The 17575-nt window shown below is 35.4% G+C and overlaps 1 long non-coding RNA gene across 4 annotated transcripts in view; it reads right to left on the bottom strand.

Moving 5' to 3' along the window:
- Window positions 1-17575, bottom strand: part of LOC115494715 (uncharacterized) — a 155579-nt gene that overhangs the window by 23878 nt on the left and 114126 nt on the right. For 2 of the 4 annotated variants that reach the window (XR_012055292.1, XR_012055291.1), the window contains 2 exons: window positions 14818-14987; window positions 1292-10031 (listed from right to left, as the gene is read on the bottom strand). This is a non-coding gene — a long non-coding RNA (uncharacterized lncRNA). The remainder of the gene's footprint in view (window positions 1-1291; window positions 10032-14817; window positions 14988-17575) is intronic. The other 2 variants (XR_012055296.1, XR_012055297.1) reach the window with 1 other exon arrangement.

The raw sequence follows: 17575 nt of genomic DNA, 5'->3' as shown, positions 1-17575 counted from the left end.
TTGACTAAGCATTACTTAACAACAACTAAAACATAAGGGTGTTATCAACAGTATTCTAATACTAAATCCCACATCCACAGACCTGTACCAGGTACTAGAAAGAAAATTTACTTTAATACAGACAAAACCAGAACACCTAGAAATTTCATTTTTCTTGTAAGATTTTTTTCTTGAGTAGTTACAAAGTTACACTACTTATCTTTTTAATGTATACACAAGCTCAGAAAACTTGTAGAATTTGCCATAGTTATAAAATTCCTGGAAGTAAAGAGCCACTGAAAAATTAATAACACTGCTTGCCTCAATCCATTTTAGACTCGTTAGGAATATGTTTCAAAGGTAATGAGTGGATTTAACACCTTTTGATTTAAAAAACTGACAGCAGAATTTTTTGTCTTAGGAAAATCAAGTTTAGCACAGTTTTGTTTAAATCTGAGTCGAGGAGATCTATCGTAGTCAGGCAGATTTGAAATAGTTTGGTCTTCATTTGTAGCAAAGCAGCAAATACTGTTAACAGTGTAGTACATCGTGACAAGTAAATTGAAGGTGAAGTAAAGCAAGGAAAAGCTCAGTCTATATTGAATGCAGGTTTCAAGTCTACCTGAAGGTCATACAGAAAGAAGATGAAAAAAGGCACAGCACAGACATATAATGCTGCCTTTACTGGTTCTGTTTCTATTCTGATAGTCTGGGGATAAAGCCGTGCAGATATGTCAGGATGAATGATTTTTGGATTTTGATTTCAAGAAAGTGCCCTTGTGAGAGTGTGCACAAGAGTAAATTAATGGCAGGAGATGTGTGAAGAGGCTAAGGCATTCTATGTAAGAACTTTGTAGTTATAATTTAAGGGTCAGTTATGACATTCCTCAGTCAAAACCTCAGTACATGTATACAAATTAGATTTTAATTCCATTGGAAGAATTTACAGATTACTGCGAAGCCATTTATCAGCTAATCAGAATTTTCAGATTTAATTTAAGTGTATTTCAAATCTTGTAGTTGCATTTTCTCAAATGAACCATTTACTATACTATGTCTTGATGTTGAAGCTCAAAGGACATTTGATTTCAATATCTATGGTTATGATGTACTGAAACACTATGATAATATTTCAAAGAAATTATGTACCTTCTAGAGCCAGGAAAATACTTTTATATCCAAATGCTTTACACAGAGATATAAGACATCCCTCTAAATCACATATACTCTCTTTTAGCTTATTTACCATAAAGATGCAAACAATCTTTCTTTTTTTTTCCCCTTAGGAAATATTAGTCTACTATTCTCATACCTGCTCATAAATCTGTAGTAAAAATATTGTTTCCACAGATATCCTGGGTTGTTTCCCTCTCATCCGGCTTCATGTATTCTGCAGTTTATATGTGTACACACTAACTAGTAACCCAATGCTCTCTTCAAGGTCAATAGAGAGCAATACATAGTGATTCATCTGACCTGTTTTAATCATCTATTTTAGGAAGGGATGACTCATGCTTTGAAAGTGCCAATTTTACTCCACTCACTGTGAAAAAGTCTTGACAACTAGCTAACATGAAAATATCTGTACTGCTGATGTCTATATTTGTGATTTCACAAATGCCATTCTATGTGCTATCTTCAGAACTCTCTGATTTCCCCACCCTTTAATTATAAAAATTCTAGTCATCCAATCAATGAGCCAAAATAGAATTGTATAGCACTGCTGAATATGCATATACCATAATATCAACTAGTTAGTAGCATATTTTAAACGATCTGAATTCAGAAAATAATTTTTTTCAGAGTGAAAGAGTTTCAGAAACAATTCTTCTATTGCAGGGCTAACAGAAATTTAACTCAGGAGAAAATATTTTGGTAAAGAATATAATTGGTGCTAATATAGCTAAAAAGGTACGCCCCTCTCTTTCATATGATTGAATGCAGTGGTTATTGTAAAAGTATTGGAAAAGCAGTATGCCCATAACTTTGACTGTTTTGATAAGGTTGAGGTTTTGTACCTTAATCACATCTTAACAGTGAAAACAGTGTTTTGTATGCAGCCCATCCTGAACATAGTTCATGTTTAATGTGTGATGGGAACAAAAGTTGTTTGACAATTTGTAAAAAATGCAGCTGTTATACATTATGACAATTGGGTATATAGACTAAAAGGTCAGACTAATTGACCTTTTTCAGTACCCTCCTTCCTCCATGTAATGAATGTGACATTTAGTATAATTATATCACTTATCTTTTTGGACATTACTAGACAGATGAATTTTCATCATGCATATGGGAAACTAGTGAAAAATTTCTAAAGTTAACATCTTACTCCATGCATTAAAAGCATATGTCAATGCCTCAGATATTGTATAAACAAATCTACCTCTCATAATGTATCCTTGGTTTGCTGTATTTTGGCAACTTATTAATTAAAAAGCCCCCTCATTTTGATGAGTACAGATGCTGATCCCTAAATACTAAAAGTCAGCAAGAGCTGAAGCTTACTTTTGTATTTTTTGAAGCATAGTGCCAACATTTAGTAGTGTTAAACTCTACTGAAACATGCATAAGCATATGAGTTGAGAGTTTACAAAAGCAATCATTGTCTCAGGCTTCACTGTAAGTGTAACCAACCAACTTACTGTGAATTAATTACAGCTTCCAATTTTGCAGGGTTTTAGGAGTGTTATATAACATTATAACATATAGCAATTAATTTTAGAAACAAACAAATTTCCTCCCGTTCTTGCTTTATTGGTCATTTTACAGGACTAATAGGTTAATTACATGGCTGGTTAAGGAAAGTTAGAGTTATTAATATCTCAGTATAAAAGAAATGTGTTTTTACAGAAGGTACCAACATCAAAAACCAAGCCAAGTAGTGATAGGATATGGATGAAAGGGATCTGGCACTTCAGCCTGTGTCTTGACCAGCGTAGATCCTGCCAAGTTTTCTGTCTTAAAAATTGTAGCTTTCTATACTGCTCCACTGAAATCACTGTCTATATGAACTGCCTTGCAATTTCAGCCTTTGTTGTCTTAATTTGAGGAGATAAATGCTTTGCTAAATTTCCTGTAATTTTGGCAAAAGCTGAAGAAAGTGTTATCAAGTGTATCTTAGGCTTACTGTAGGATGGAGTTGGGTTTGGTTTTTCATGTGCTGGTCTGCTGTTGGATTTGTAATTTAATTCTTTGCTTGCATGGTATGCAAAGGGATTTTCAGCACCCTAGAGGCATGGTGACGACCTTGAATTGTTTTCAGAAGCTGGGTCTGTGAAACTGCTGACAATTATTTACTTGTCTTTTATGAGCTTTTACTCCTGGCTCTGTCTTGCAAAGAGTTGGGAAACCCAAGAAATGATGAGCATGTCCAAGGTCTATGAAAATCAGTGGTGCTGGAGGTCACTCATTGGATTATGGTATCATATAAAATGAGATATTCAGGGAGCCATGGTCCTTCCATTTAAATCAGATACACTTGTGAAACTTAATAACCTCTGCCCTATTTAAATAGCTTTGGGTATACACTGATAGAACACAACAGCATCATATTTAAGATACATATGATGCATTATTTAACCAGATTTGCACCATGTAAATATTAAGTCCCATGTTCTGTTATTCTTATTATTGAGTAGCAACTTAATTGAACTCAGTAGGCAAAATATACAAGAAATTTAAGGATGGCCAAGCTACACCATTAAGTGCTTTATAATGACGAATTAAAGAATTACACATCTCAAAAGCATTTTTATTTAAAAAGAAATTCAAAGATGTCTAAGAAGTTATTTAATATCTAATTTATTATGTTTCTCTCAGCTTTAATTGCATTCTAATTTTCTAATTAATTTTAGAATGAATACTCAGGAGCACACCTATTTATCTGCCAATTTTAAGATGCATAGTTGTCCTTGAATAACCAGCATAGAATCTTTAAAAAACCCTGAGCACAGAGTTATAAATAATAAAAAAAGTCTTTTTAGTCACATAAAGATGTGCTTTTTTTTTTTTGAGATTATGTTCTCTGGAACATTAACAAATGTAAGCATCTTTAAAACAGTTCATTTACATTGAATCTGTCAAAAGTTTTCAAATTGAGGAATATGATGCATATTTGTTTCCAGAAATGTGTTAAAATGCCTTGGAAATGACAAACATGTGATATGAAAAGAAGTCAACCATTTAGCAGAAGCAGTGCTAAATTTGAAAGTTGTTCAAAGTTAGAAGCAGTAAAGTATGGTCACTCTCTCTTGAAAAGAGTTGAAGAATGAGAGTTCATTCAAGTAGTACACCCTGAAAAATATATGGACACATAAATAAACAGAAATTCACATATATGCATGATTCTGTTTATTTCAGGTGCAGATAAATTTATTAGCGATCATGTGGTTATTTAATGACAGAGAATTTCAGTCATCTCTCCAAGATGAAAATGTAAATTATAAAGTTTTGGCCAAAAAATATGAATGAAACATTTATGACTGTTGATAGTTGCTAAGGTTACATGTAATGTCAAATCTATACTGATATACTTTGATCATATCAGTTTCTCTTCTGAAATTCTCAAACCCTGTTAAGGTATAAATTCTTAAAATACTTTAATTTTTTCTTGTGCTAATTTATCTTTTATTAAGATAAAAGTCCAAATTTCATCTGGTCATATGATGATATCTACACATGAACTAGTCATCTTTATTAGAAAAGAAATAGACAATTACCCTATGTCATCTCTCAACATTTACCTGTAAAAAGCTGATATTTCTTTATGATCAGAAATGTGTTTGTGCATTTACATTTTTATGACAAAAACTTCATTTTCCTCAATAACTTTACTCATGTATAGATTTAATCATTACATGCTGATGAACACTTGCAGTACAGATACTATGCATTTGTTTAAATATTCAAATAACTTCTTGAACTTAATTTTCTTGGAATAATTTTGAATTTCAAAAACATAAAAATATTTAAATATTTTTCAGGGCTATGTTTAAAAGAATTATAACTGTCCTGGAAATCAAACACAGATTTTCCCTAGAAATAATAATCCGTGAAAAGAATCCTTAAGAATCCTAGTCAAATACCATTTCAAGAAAGCTTACATGTACCTGATTGTCTTGTATTAAGCTGAAGCTTCAGGACTGAGAGCCCAAAACTGTAAACAATTATGATAATTTTAGTTTAATAACACTATTTCAAACTCTTGTCTAAAAAAAAATAGATTAATAACATCTCAAATGGCTTTTACCTAATTATATGTTTTATTTTTTGAGCACTCATATTTAAATTAATTAAGAAACCTCGAAGTTTTCTAAAAATCTTTAGTATTTTAGAGCAGCAGGCTGTATTTAAATGTTTTGGATTTTTTTTTTCTTACAGCTATTTAAAAATGCATGGGAATTTTTATTGTCTAACATCATCTACCATTAGTATTGTACTAAAAAGATACTGTTACACACATATGAGAATTATTCTGGTCCCTAGATCAGCTTTGTTTCTTTCTTTGTGATTAAAAAGTTAACAAAAAAATTTACTAGCTTCACTCTTCTCTCGAACAATAATTTTAATCTTTATATGCTTCCCTAAAGAAAAAAAAATCATAACTCTTGAGAACTTATGGCATGGATTTTCTATTAAGAAAGTGACAAAATCAGCAAATACTATGGAAAAAATTGGTAGGTTAGAAATATTACAATGTTAGCCAAATATAGCAAAATATTAAGCAATCAAGTCACTTAGACTTATTTATTTGTTGGAGAGATTTCATTAATGAGTATAGCACAAGTAAAACAAAGATATCACATTGTTATACCTAACCATAAAATTATATGGGCTTTGTGTTCTGCAGCTTATAAAACAGTATTCCCAAACATAGTCTAATCTTAAGAGACTCAGTGTTTTTAACATTTTCATAACTGCCATAACACATCTGCAGCAACAACATGTATGTGTTCCTAGGATTGGCTTTTTTTAATCTATTTTAACTAGCTGGTCTGTTTATGGTCTGGGTCTGCTTCTGAGGCTTCTTGATGAAGAGCAGAAAGATAAGACCCAGCATGATAAAGTTATTCTTCATTTCTTTTGCTTAAGAGAAGCAAGTCCTTGCCTACAGACTTTTGGAAAGAAATGACTTCTACATTTTACACCGTTAATCTGGTAGTTTGACCCCAACTCTGTACCCTAAAGCAGCATGCCAAAGTATGTAAAACTCTCACAGATTTTCCTTAACGGTGTACCATTTTTGAAGTGTAGATGATACAGAACATGAAAGTTTAAGTCAACAGCTAAGTCGCTTTTGGGGTCTGCATTGATCCTTCTTTTCCCCTTTATTTTTGCAGATCTCAAATTAGTACAGAAGCCCCCTGGACTACAGATTTTATATTGATTTTATATTTCACGATCTTTAAAATAAAAATCCAGATTCATGAATTCTGCAAACTGGTGGAACAATTTGAAGAAGACTTAATTTTTGCTCCTTGAAGAAACATAAAAGTTTCATTTTCTCTGATTCATGGGATCATGTACTTGGAGGTGACCTGAAATAATGGAAAGGCACATGAGTACGTGCTAAAAACTGTGAGGTAAATTTGGAAAAAGGCATACAAATCTGCAAAGCAGCAGAACAAGCAAAACTGCAAATGCACAATTTCAGAAATGAGGAAAATGGAGAAAGAATGAAGGAGATTATTGCAAAGCAGAACATTCTGAGACCACTCAAGAAAAGCACCTGAGTCAATTTCTTAGCACAGAGAGCAGCCTAAGCAACTGGGTAAAAAGAAATCATTGTGCAGATCCACCCAGCAGAGCTTCCTACAAACACAGTCTTGTTATTGCTGCCGTACTTTATGCCTGCTCAGGGTGATGGTTTCTTGGATGCTGAGCTGAGGAGTGGAAGTGGCTAATGCTGTGATAACTATTTGCCTTAAAAGGAGGAAAAAGAGGCAGTAAAAGGCAGTAAACCCTACATCATGTCTTTTTCCTGCGCACAACATCAGTGTGTCAAGCACACGGAGTGCCTTGAAAGAGCAGGGCCAACAAAGCTGTGGAATGGCACAAGACCATGCCAAACTCTTTACTGGGCATAGGCAATAAAGGGTCAAGCAACCCTTCCAGCACTGGTAAGGGGTCAGCTATTCTAGTCTCCTGGGGAGAAAGTGAATCTGGGGAAAAATGAGGATATTTTTTTTCACTGTTGTTGAATTATATTATCCAGGAAAACTTGTCAATTATTTTTATTGTACTTCTTTCTCAGAGCAAGTGTTGTCCCAGGGAGGCAGTCTTTTCCTCGTGTTTGCTGTTGTTCAAAAAGCCAAAACTTTCTTACTGGCACACATTCCTTAGAAACAGGTCTCAAAAAACAAAACAAAACAAAACAAAACCTCCTTCATCTAAAGTTGTCATCTCCTTCTTATAGAAATGTGTTGGCTGCTGGCTCCTCTATTGGAATAGGGGTCTCTTGGACAGTGACATGTCTAACAGCAGTGAAGACAAAATGTTAAATCTAGCTCTCACAGCTGTCCCTTACACCTTACTTGGACCTAAATAAGTAAGTTATGCTAGCTTCACATCCATGTTTCTAAGAATCAGAAAAATATTACAGATAGGTCCTGCTCCTCGCCTCCTAAGATGATATATTGCGACCTTGTTTCTTAAAGGTGGTGTTCTTTTACTTGCACTTTTCCTTCACCATAAAAAGAAATCAGGAGACAAAAAAATAGAGAGGCCTAACCAGAGGTGAAGCTAAGAATCGGTGTCTCCTACTTTCTGAAAGTTGGGACCGTTTCAGTTCTGTACATCAACAAGAGATATAAATATCCAAACTGCTTTCCCCAGTGTGATGGTGGAGGTAAAAAAGTCAGAAGTGATGAATAACATGGGAATAGATATAATTTTCTTGATGAAAGGTAGCATAAACAGAGTGGACTAGAGGGGAAATACAAATTACAAAAAAATTATGAACCTTTCTGCAATGGATGTAGGAAGCCCTGCAGCTGGATACTCTTAGCATTTATTTTTTATTTCCAAAGCTTTGCAAATGGATTTAGTGCATCATGTTTACTCTTTAGCACCTTGATGTGGTGTATTTAGCACAATTTATCATCGCTGTTTCTACAGACATTTCTGTTCACACTCTGGGTGCTGCAGCAACTAAAGTTAAAGGAAAATCTTGTCATGGAACAATAGATCCATGCAACCTTGTGTTCTAAGAATGACATAGATTTAAGGACCACCAGAACTGACAAGACCTAGGTGTATTGTTGAAAATGAAAGCTTTTTGATTAAATTCCTGTTTTCTGTAAATGCTATGCAGATGATATTCAATTTCATAAAGGTTTTGCCATGCGGTACATCAGTCAAAATGCAATATTTGCTGGTAGCACCCATTGCTCTTCTCTAGGAGAACTCCACTTGGCTGTCAAAATCTCTTTATCCAGTTTAATTAAAGTTTTACTCTGGCAATCTTAGGTAGTTAAAATGCTTTGCTAATTACTACTTGAACAAAACAAACTATTTACAAATTATCATTCTTGAAAGAAGCAAGGAAATCGTAACAATCTGCTCAAATTTTCTTCTGGGTAAATGCTTACTTGAGATCTTGAAAATCATTGAAATGAGTATTTATAAGTAAACATAATAGTGGTTAGAGACTTCAAAGACTTAATTGCAAGAAGATTTAATGTGAGAAAATATTATTAAAGTAAAATTAGTATAAACTAACTTCAGTCATGGCAATGTTCTATATCTAGTAAGATAGTCTGGTTTTTTTCTGTAATCAATGGCAATGGACAGGCAAGTCCTAAGGCTATTAGTCTTGACTGCATTAGACACTTTACACTGTGAAATGCTTCTCTGACAACTGACTCCAAAGGGAGTCCAGATAATAAACATAGACTTGATGCCCAACTCTTATAAAGCTAAATAAAATGAATCTCATTCTTCATTTCCAGGTAATAATAGATGCAATCATTACAGTAGCTCCATTTCCGCAAACACCCACAGTTCACTACAAGACTAACACGTAAGCATGATATTATTAAGATAATTATTCTGGATAAAACACAACTATTCATTTCAATAAAAATGGAAGCAACTTATTTTATTATCCTTTTTTTCTTTTTTAATTGCAGTCCTTGATGTACTTAACTACTCCTCATTCTAACATGAGAATATTATGTATTAAGTCTTCTCTCCTTGAAATACTATTTTTTCCCAGGTTTTCACTATGCCCTTCACCTCCATTTGTTCTCCTTTCAATAAAATTGTTTTGCTCCTTTCCATAAGAGCAAGGATACCTCTTTTCATGACCCACTATATGTCCCGAAGTTGCATTCTGCTCTCTTGGTGTGTATTCACACTCCTGCTTTGTTGGTTATCATTCTCAGTAAAGCATCATTAAAACCACTTTGGGTGAAACCCTACTTTGCTGTAGAGGTCACTAGAAAAATTTCACTTGAAAAAGTTTTCAGTAGGACAATATGTACTTCTGTTTGTGAAGAGACCCATGTGAAAAATTCAGCCTTCTACAAATCACCCAACCAGTCTGAATTTCTCTCTTTAGAATGCTAAAGAGATGCTACCCAGGGCATACAAAACTTCACCCACTTGTCAGGCTTAACTCAAACAGGAAAAGAACATGCATGAACTAGTTATTCTGGTAATGAGCATCCTAGTGATATAAGTAGCATAAATGTAAGTTATTACCTGAGTAGTATTTACTTTATTTCTTAACAAGTCTAACTCCATAATATCAGAGCAGTCTTATTCACATATTTCAGGTTTCGCTCTGAACATCTTTTGTTACACACTGCATAACTAATTACTGTTAAAGCAACATTATTCTAGAGTAACATGGGTATTGAATGCTCCAAAAAACACCCACCCAGCATTCTCCAAATCTTCTAATGATGGCTGTCTCTCTTCTTCATTCCTTCATTGTTGCCCTGACTGTAGAATTTGCTGAGCTTAAATTGTTCTTGTTTTCAAGGGTGCAGATGTTCAGCTTTTCCATGAAAAGGCTGTGGTTAGCCAGTTTGCACCTCAGGTTTCACCTTTAAAAAATGAAGACTCTTAAGGCTTCTGCACTTTGCAATAATTCACTTTTGCAAAGTTAAATTACTTAATAACTGCAAAATACGCTGAGATCCTGCTGTAAAGAAGTTATGATATGGAAGCTACAAAATGGTACTATAATGCTTACAAATGCAGAGAATCAGCAGTTTGGGTGACAGGTCATTTGCAAACAGAATGTGAGAGAGAACGAGGTCTCCGGGGAGTAATTTAGTTCATTGTTTGAAGATTTATACCTGCTGATGTTGCCAGCTGAATAGGTTTGTTCCATACAAAAATACAAGTTGATCTATTATGTGACTTCTTAAAATTCCTCCAAGTCTTTATTTCAGAGAGAGATATTATCTGGTTAATGTACATGCTGTTATAACAGGATGGGGTGGTGCATTTGAAATAAACCAGTTAGGTCAACTGAATCGTTATTTTGGAAAATTCTTGTGATGGCACTTTATTGTGGCATCATTAATAGTGCTTGTTAAAATAATATCGTTTTGTTTTGTGTGAACCATAAGATTTCAAACTGGATGTCATTCTAGGGCTTCTGCAGAAGAGAAGAATCAAACCAACAGAAAGGCTTGAAGAGATGCTTCATGATTTATTCTGTCTCTGAATGCTAACATTCTTATATGTATTGACAATACATTGACATATATTGTAATGGTTCTGAAACAACTTTTCAGATTATCTTAATGATTTAATAATAAAGTATTTTAATAGGATTTTTTTTCCTTCCTATTATACAGTATTTTTTCTTACGCTCTTGATAAAAATGTAAAACTTAAAATAAGTTTTGTCTGGGTTTTTTGTACATTTCAGTGTTTAACATTGTATGAAAAATTATGTTTGATGTAATTGTGCAGAAAATGTGTCTTCCTATTAACTTCCTATGAACTCCGCAAAAATGCCTGCCTTATTTTTACACAGCTAAGTTTTATATTAAACAACCTGATTTTCTCATAAAGAGGATATGTGGAACTAGTCACTAATTCTCACCGTGTCACTACTCTTAGGAGATCTGCAGCTGCTACTCTGAAGCATAAATGCTGCATGACAATCCAGCATTAAAAAAAATAGGTAAAAGAAATACTTTGTCCATTACTTGGCAGAATTCTTTCTCTCTGTCCTATTAGTGGCAAGTCTCTCTTTCCCTTTATATTACACCATTTTCCAGTTTGATTGAAGAGTTCCCTTTGCTTGAAAAGAGATTATGTAAAGGGAGTAACAGAGAATACAAAATTTAAAAAGCACACCAGCTTATCCTTATCTTGTAAAAGAAACAGAATATAAAGATTGGATCAGATTAGAATTCATAGAGTAAATGGTGGCACAGAAGAAACTAAATGGTAATCTTAATTTCTAATTCTGTGGCAGGAAACTGAAATAATTTTATGATCATTAGAAACTTATACAGCTGCCTTATTTTTTGACATTTTTTGTTCTTTTTTCTAACTAGCCCCTTACAAAAGTGTCTGCAATATGTTAGAAAACATATGTCCAGGAATCTTCTAGTGATGTGGAAAATTGCAATAAAAATATTTCTACCAGTATCAATTGATAGGAAATATAAACACAAGTGTAGTAAATAGCAAGAGGATGAGAACCATACAAATGTCTGACACTTACAGGAGCAGGCCATCAAGAGCCTGCCCCATGCCTACCACATGCTTCAGTTCTTCAGAATAAGAATCAGAAGATGATTCAGCAGAATCAGAGATGGTGAGTACATCCAGATCACTCACAGAGGCAGGAGGGTTGGATCCTAGTACATCCCTGACGCTCATCCACAACTGATACCCTCCTAATAAGAACCCTGCAAGTAGGGGGATAGACTGGGAAACTGGTGCTGCTTGTCGTTGCAGGCCATCCTGGACAGCCTCCCTGGATACTTGCCAGACTACTTACATGCATTCCTTTGTGTGCTAAAATGTGAGTATTAGGGGCTTAGTCAGTGGTATTCTAAAATAAATTAGCATTTGCATTCTGTAAGACCTGAGAGTGCTGTGAGACCATTCTGTGCACCTGAGATACTGCACTGACCCTCATCAATGCCACTGATATAAGGATGAAGAAGCACACACAGCCCCATCTATACTGTGCCATTTTCCCACAAGCAGCTGGAGGCTTCTTGCAGTTATAGACAAGAGGACCTCTCCATCACCTGCCTCATCTATCTAAAGCTGAACTAGAAATTAAATTTTCTGACTTGTGAACAATTGGCTGGTTCTTTTGTTTTGTGTGGTCTTGTGTGGGAAATATCCTGGGCCTTTTCCTTATTGTCCTCATTACACTGATGGTCTTTATGTATATTTACAGGTAAAAACATAGATATCTGTAGATATTCATATATATTAGTGCATATATATAAACAGTTCACTGGACCTCATAGTGTATGACCTAGCATAGAACAAATGCTCATTTCTCTGGGTTGTGCTACTGAACTTAAGTTTATTGCATTATGCATCTACTAGAAGTATTGGTTAACCAGAACAAAATGGGCCAAACTGTTTTTAGAGGTGAGAATCAGTTAATCTCTTTTTGCTACATATGATTCAAATTTCTCACCTTCTGAAGTCAGCATCCTGTTTAGCCACTACAGAGAAATGGGTGCTTTTAGGGATCATGCATTTGGCCTGCTTCAGACATAGATTTAGGATCAAATGGCTTTATATCTTACACGGTGGTTGTTTTGTGGGGTTTTTTTTTCTAATTAATATGAAGTGAGTAGAGTGCAGCTCAGCAATAAACATGAAAGAGTGAAGTTCAGTGAGATGCAAATTTTCCTAGCAGACTACAAGTGATATAAAGGGCTGTATGCACGGATGCTTATGCCATCTTCAGTTATTCTATCTGTATTTCTGTTGTTCAGACAAACGCTTTGCCACTTTTATATTGAAGTAGAGGTTGCACTAATGAAAATGACTGCCTGATGCAAAATAATTTCAGTTAAACAATACTGAACTTTGAGAGATACTACTGGCAACAGGCCTCCAATTAGACCCTGTGCCACTGATTGTGAGCCTCTGGGATTTGCTGTTCAGACAGTTCTCAATCCACCTCAGTCTCTGGCTAATCTGTTCACACCTCCTGAGTTTATCTATGAGGATATTCTTGCTCTTTTGGAAGGCTGGGATGATATTTGCTTTCTTCCAGTCCTCACGTATCTCTCCTGTTCACCACAACCTTTCAAAGATGTTTGTGAGTGCCTTATTTATGGTATCTATCAGCTGTCTTGGCACTCATGGATGCATCTTGTCAGGGCCCATGGATTTGCTGATGTTGAGTATCTGACCCAGTGGGCCATGACCAAGCAAAATTCTTCCTTCCACTGTTCTTTACCCTCACTCCTGGGTAACATATTCCTGAGAGTTGGTCTTGTTGGTGAAGCTCAATGCAACAAAGATATCATTTGAAAATAACCTCTTCTAGTATCATGTTGTTGTTCCCTGGGAGGAAACAAAGTTGCTCCATGCAAATAAAATGCTGCGAGTCTTGAACTCCAACTCAAATGTCCCTTGGGATACAAAGAATTTTCAAGTCACACATCAGAATCAGTACCTCATTGCTGACTTTGTTGTCATGATGATTCCTCTTCTCTATTGGTTTTATGAGAAGTCTCTAGAGGCCCACAATACCTCATAGTATGTTTCTAAAAGGTCAGCAATGCTGGGTAGTATAGAGTCTGGGTAGTATAGAGTCTGGAAACCACGTCCATCAGTAGTCCTTATTTCAGTGAAGGTTGGTGGCTCAAAGCAGAGCTTGTTTGGGAAACTGACCATCAGAGCAGTTTTCACTCTTAATTTTGCAAGCCACAGTCCTTGCAACTTCAATATGTGTGACACTTGAAATACAGACTTCTCTTGCTGAAAAGAAATTTGCAGAAGTTCAACTGTCCTTCTGCCCGTGTTACATACTAAGCAAAGTCATTCTGGCCAGGTTTTTATGCCTTTTTTCTCTCCAGCGTCAGAATGTGAGAGAAATTGCCTAATGCTGAGATAATTTCTTCAGCTCTGGTGAATGTACTTAAAGAAAACAAGCATAGCTCACCATTTTTACATAATGAGATGTTTTGTTTTTCCTCCCTCTGCAGCATTTGAATAGAGTATAGTCAATATACTCTATTCAAATATACATATATATATATATATATATATATATATATATATATATATATAGTATATTACTAAGAAGATAAGTTATTACCTTTCTATGAAAGCAGACCATCTTAAAATTAGATGATGGTTTTCTCTTAAATGTTCATGTTTAATTTTCAGTGTGGACTTTCTAATCACATAGATAAGCCCAGAACCAAAGCTCAATGAAGGGATTTTAAAGCTGTCGTTTAGTATGTTTTGAGTCAACCTCATAAAACACATTTTACTTGCAGATATGCATGAATACAGCAAGGAAGGCTAGCATGTAAACAACAAGCTTCTAAGCATTAGACACAGAGGTATTCAGGGGAGGAAACAATAGCTGCACCCAGTAACTATGCTGCCAGTCTCAGACTTGCTCAGTGTCTGGAGGGTAAAGAGTTTACCATGCCTTTGTGTGTATGTATGGTTAGAAACCAAAATATCATATTTGTATTACTTTTAGTAATTTGAAGCCTTTTAAAGCGAGCAAAGGAGTTGTGGGTACTTTACTGGGAGCCTAGAAAGCGATAAAAAAAGATCCAAGGATTCCTAAGGTAAGGATTCTAAAGAACAGCACTAAACCTTAAGAATGTGAGTAGTGAGATTTCTAAAGCAAGAATCAAAAGAGACGTACCTGAATGTGTAGTCTCTTTTACCCTTTCTCATGCATGTCACATTGACTCATGAACAGTCTTAGTTCTTTCAGACTAAGGTTGAGACATTTTCTGTGGAACAAGCAACAGTATCCAGTACTTTTCTTCTTCTGTGGGGTCTCCTGATTCTCATTTGAACTTCTACATACAGCTGTAATATGAATAAACCAGATTAATCATCTACTTTGCTGACAGTTGTGTTCACCAAAAGTGAATAAACAATGCAAAATAACCTAAACTTAAATTATTGCTATAGTTTGCAGATAATTGTTGGCTGTGATGCGGATAATTGTGAAATCCATGTGGTTTTTTCGCTCTCATATTAAATGTTTCTTAACGACTACTCACTCTTCTTTACATATGAAAAGTGTCCTTATACATTATGACTGATGACAATAGCCAGTGAGCCTTCCCATGCTAGCAAGTGAGGAAACACAGACCCAGAGCAGTCTTCAAAGAAAGACAAAGAGTAGATACAAACCCTACAATTTCTAAAGGAATTTAACATGTGTGGTTAATATGTTTAAAGTTGTGGCAACGTGCTGAAATGTTTATTTACCTCAGAAGAGCTTTCACAAGACTTAATGTGATATGGGTGATGGAAAGCACTAAATCATTCTAATAATTATTATTCCTAGTAGATCCGTCAGAGGTTTCTCAACAGAAGGGATGGTTGCCTTTCTTTCAAACAGTTCTTTATATCTTTTTAGAACAATGGCTGAGGACACAAACTAACATATTCTATGTTAGTGACTAAACCCACTTGCATACATTATGAATAGCTTATTTTATTTTCATATCATTAATATTTTAGAAGAATTTTTAGGCAGCTAGAAGATGTTCTATGAACAGTGTAGTATGAGAGACAAAAAACCCTGAGATAAAAATAAAATCTCAGAAATCTATTATATTAGATTTGCCTCAATTTCTTTTATAATGAAATTCAAATTAAAATTTGCAATATTCAGAAAAGAGCTGATAATCCAAATTCACATCTTCCATTCAGAAGGAGGGAAATAGATACCCAAAAAGTTAAAAAAATTTCCAAAAGGAAAAATTAAAAAACTGGATTACAAAATTTTAACACAGATTCGCGTTATTATCATCTGCAGCAAATAGTATATCACCCTGAAAAACAATGAAGTTGAAAACAGCTCTCAAATGAGGGCAAACACATGTTCTGTGGAGTTCTTAATTTTCTTCAAAAAGAATAATTTGACTTGTTACACCAGCCTTTTAGTGTATACTAATCAGCAAAACTGTACCATCATCAAGCAAGAGCAAGTAAACTGTTAATTCATCAAAGGCAAGCGGAGTCCTACCTAATATTTTTGTGTTGCAGATAAAATGCATCATTAAATATTTGAGTGCATCAAAGGGTCTTCAGTTCTCTTCATGTTCAGGACTTCACAGATTTGGTTTATCTTTCCAGGGGGGAGAACATCTTTTAAGGAATTTATCCCATCCTTCTTGCACCACTTGTTCTACAGTTAACCCACAGACTCTAAAACACATCTTTATCCCCTGGTTTGTAGATCCTTAGGTAGCTGGTAGGCAGGTGAAAAGAGTCTTTGTTCACGCTCTTCTCTTTTTCAATGGGATGCTGTCCTCTAGATGCTGCTCAATTATCCACTGCATTTATTTCTATAGATCTGTATTCCATTTATACTATTAACTATTAGTGATTTCCTTTAGAACCAACATTTGTGAAAAGAGGTCACAAGCTCTCTGAGGCAGATGACAGATCTCCTTAGTGTTATTACAGAATATTTGCCTTTTCTGGAAAGCTGTATGTTTCTAAATACTTCAAAAGGACAGAGTTCAATCAAAATAGTGCAGGATCAGACTATATATATATATATATATATATATATATATATATATATATATATGTTATGCATTTTAGACAAATGCAGACAAGAAGTAAACCAGTTGGCAATTTGTGTATGCCAACAACAAATGCCATAAAATTAGAAATAAGAAATGTCCCTTTTTCAGATTAAAGCATGGGATTTTAGGTCAGTTCTTTATATGAGGAAACTGTTAAACATAATATAGTCAAAAAATTATGTAGATCTAAGACCATGGAGTCCAACCACTAAACCAGCACTGCCTAGTCCACACTAAACCCTTTACTTTTAAATACCTCTGGGGATGGTGACACTACCACCCCTCTGGACAGCCTGTTCTAATGCTTGACAATTCTTTCCATGAAGAAATATTTCCTAACATCCAAACTAAACCTGCCCAGGTGTAACTTGAGGCCATTATCTCTTGTTCTATCACTTGTTACTTGGGAGAAGAGGCTGACACCACCTGGCTGAACCCTCCTTTCAGGCAGAGAATGATGAGGTCCCCCCTGAGCCTCCTTTCCTCCGGGGTGAACACTCCCAGCTCCCTCAGCCGCTCCTCACAGCACTTGTGCTCCAGACCCTTCCCCAGTTCCACTGCCCCTCTCTGGACACGCTCCAGCCCCTCAATGTTTTTCTTGCAGTGAGGGGCCCAGAACTGAGCACAGGATTGGAGCTGTGGCCTCAGCAGCGCTGAGCACAGGGGGACGGTCACTGCCCTGCTCCTGCTGGCCACAGCAGCACTGATATAAGCTCAGATGGCTACACAGGCACACTGCTGGCTCATATTCAGCCATTGCTGGCCAGCGCACCCATCTTGGGGCTGGGCAATACCCTAGGGCATCTGCAGTGTCACAGGACACTGTTGCTTATGTAGCTTACCCACTCA

The sequence above is a fragment of the Taeniopygia guttata genome, chromosome 1 (genome assembly GCF_048771995.1).
Source record: "Taeniopygia guttata chromosome 1, bTaeGut7.mat, whole genome shotgun sequence".
In the NCBI taxonomy this organism is placed as follows: Eukaryota; Metazoa; Chordata; class Aves; order Passeriformes; family Estrildidae; genus Taeniopygia; species Taeniopygia guttata.
Note: the sequence above shows the minus strand (reverse complement) of the source record. Positions and strands in the feature narration are given on the sequence as shown.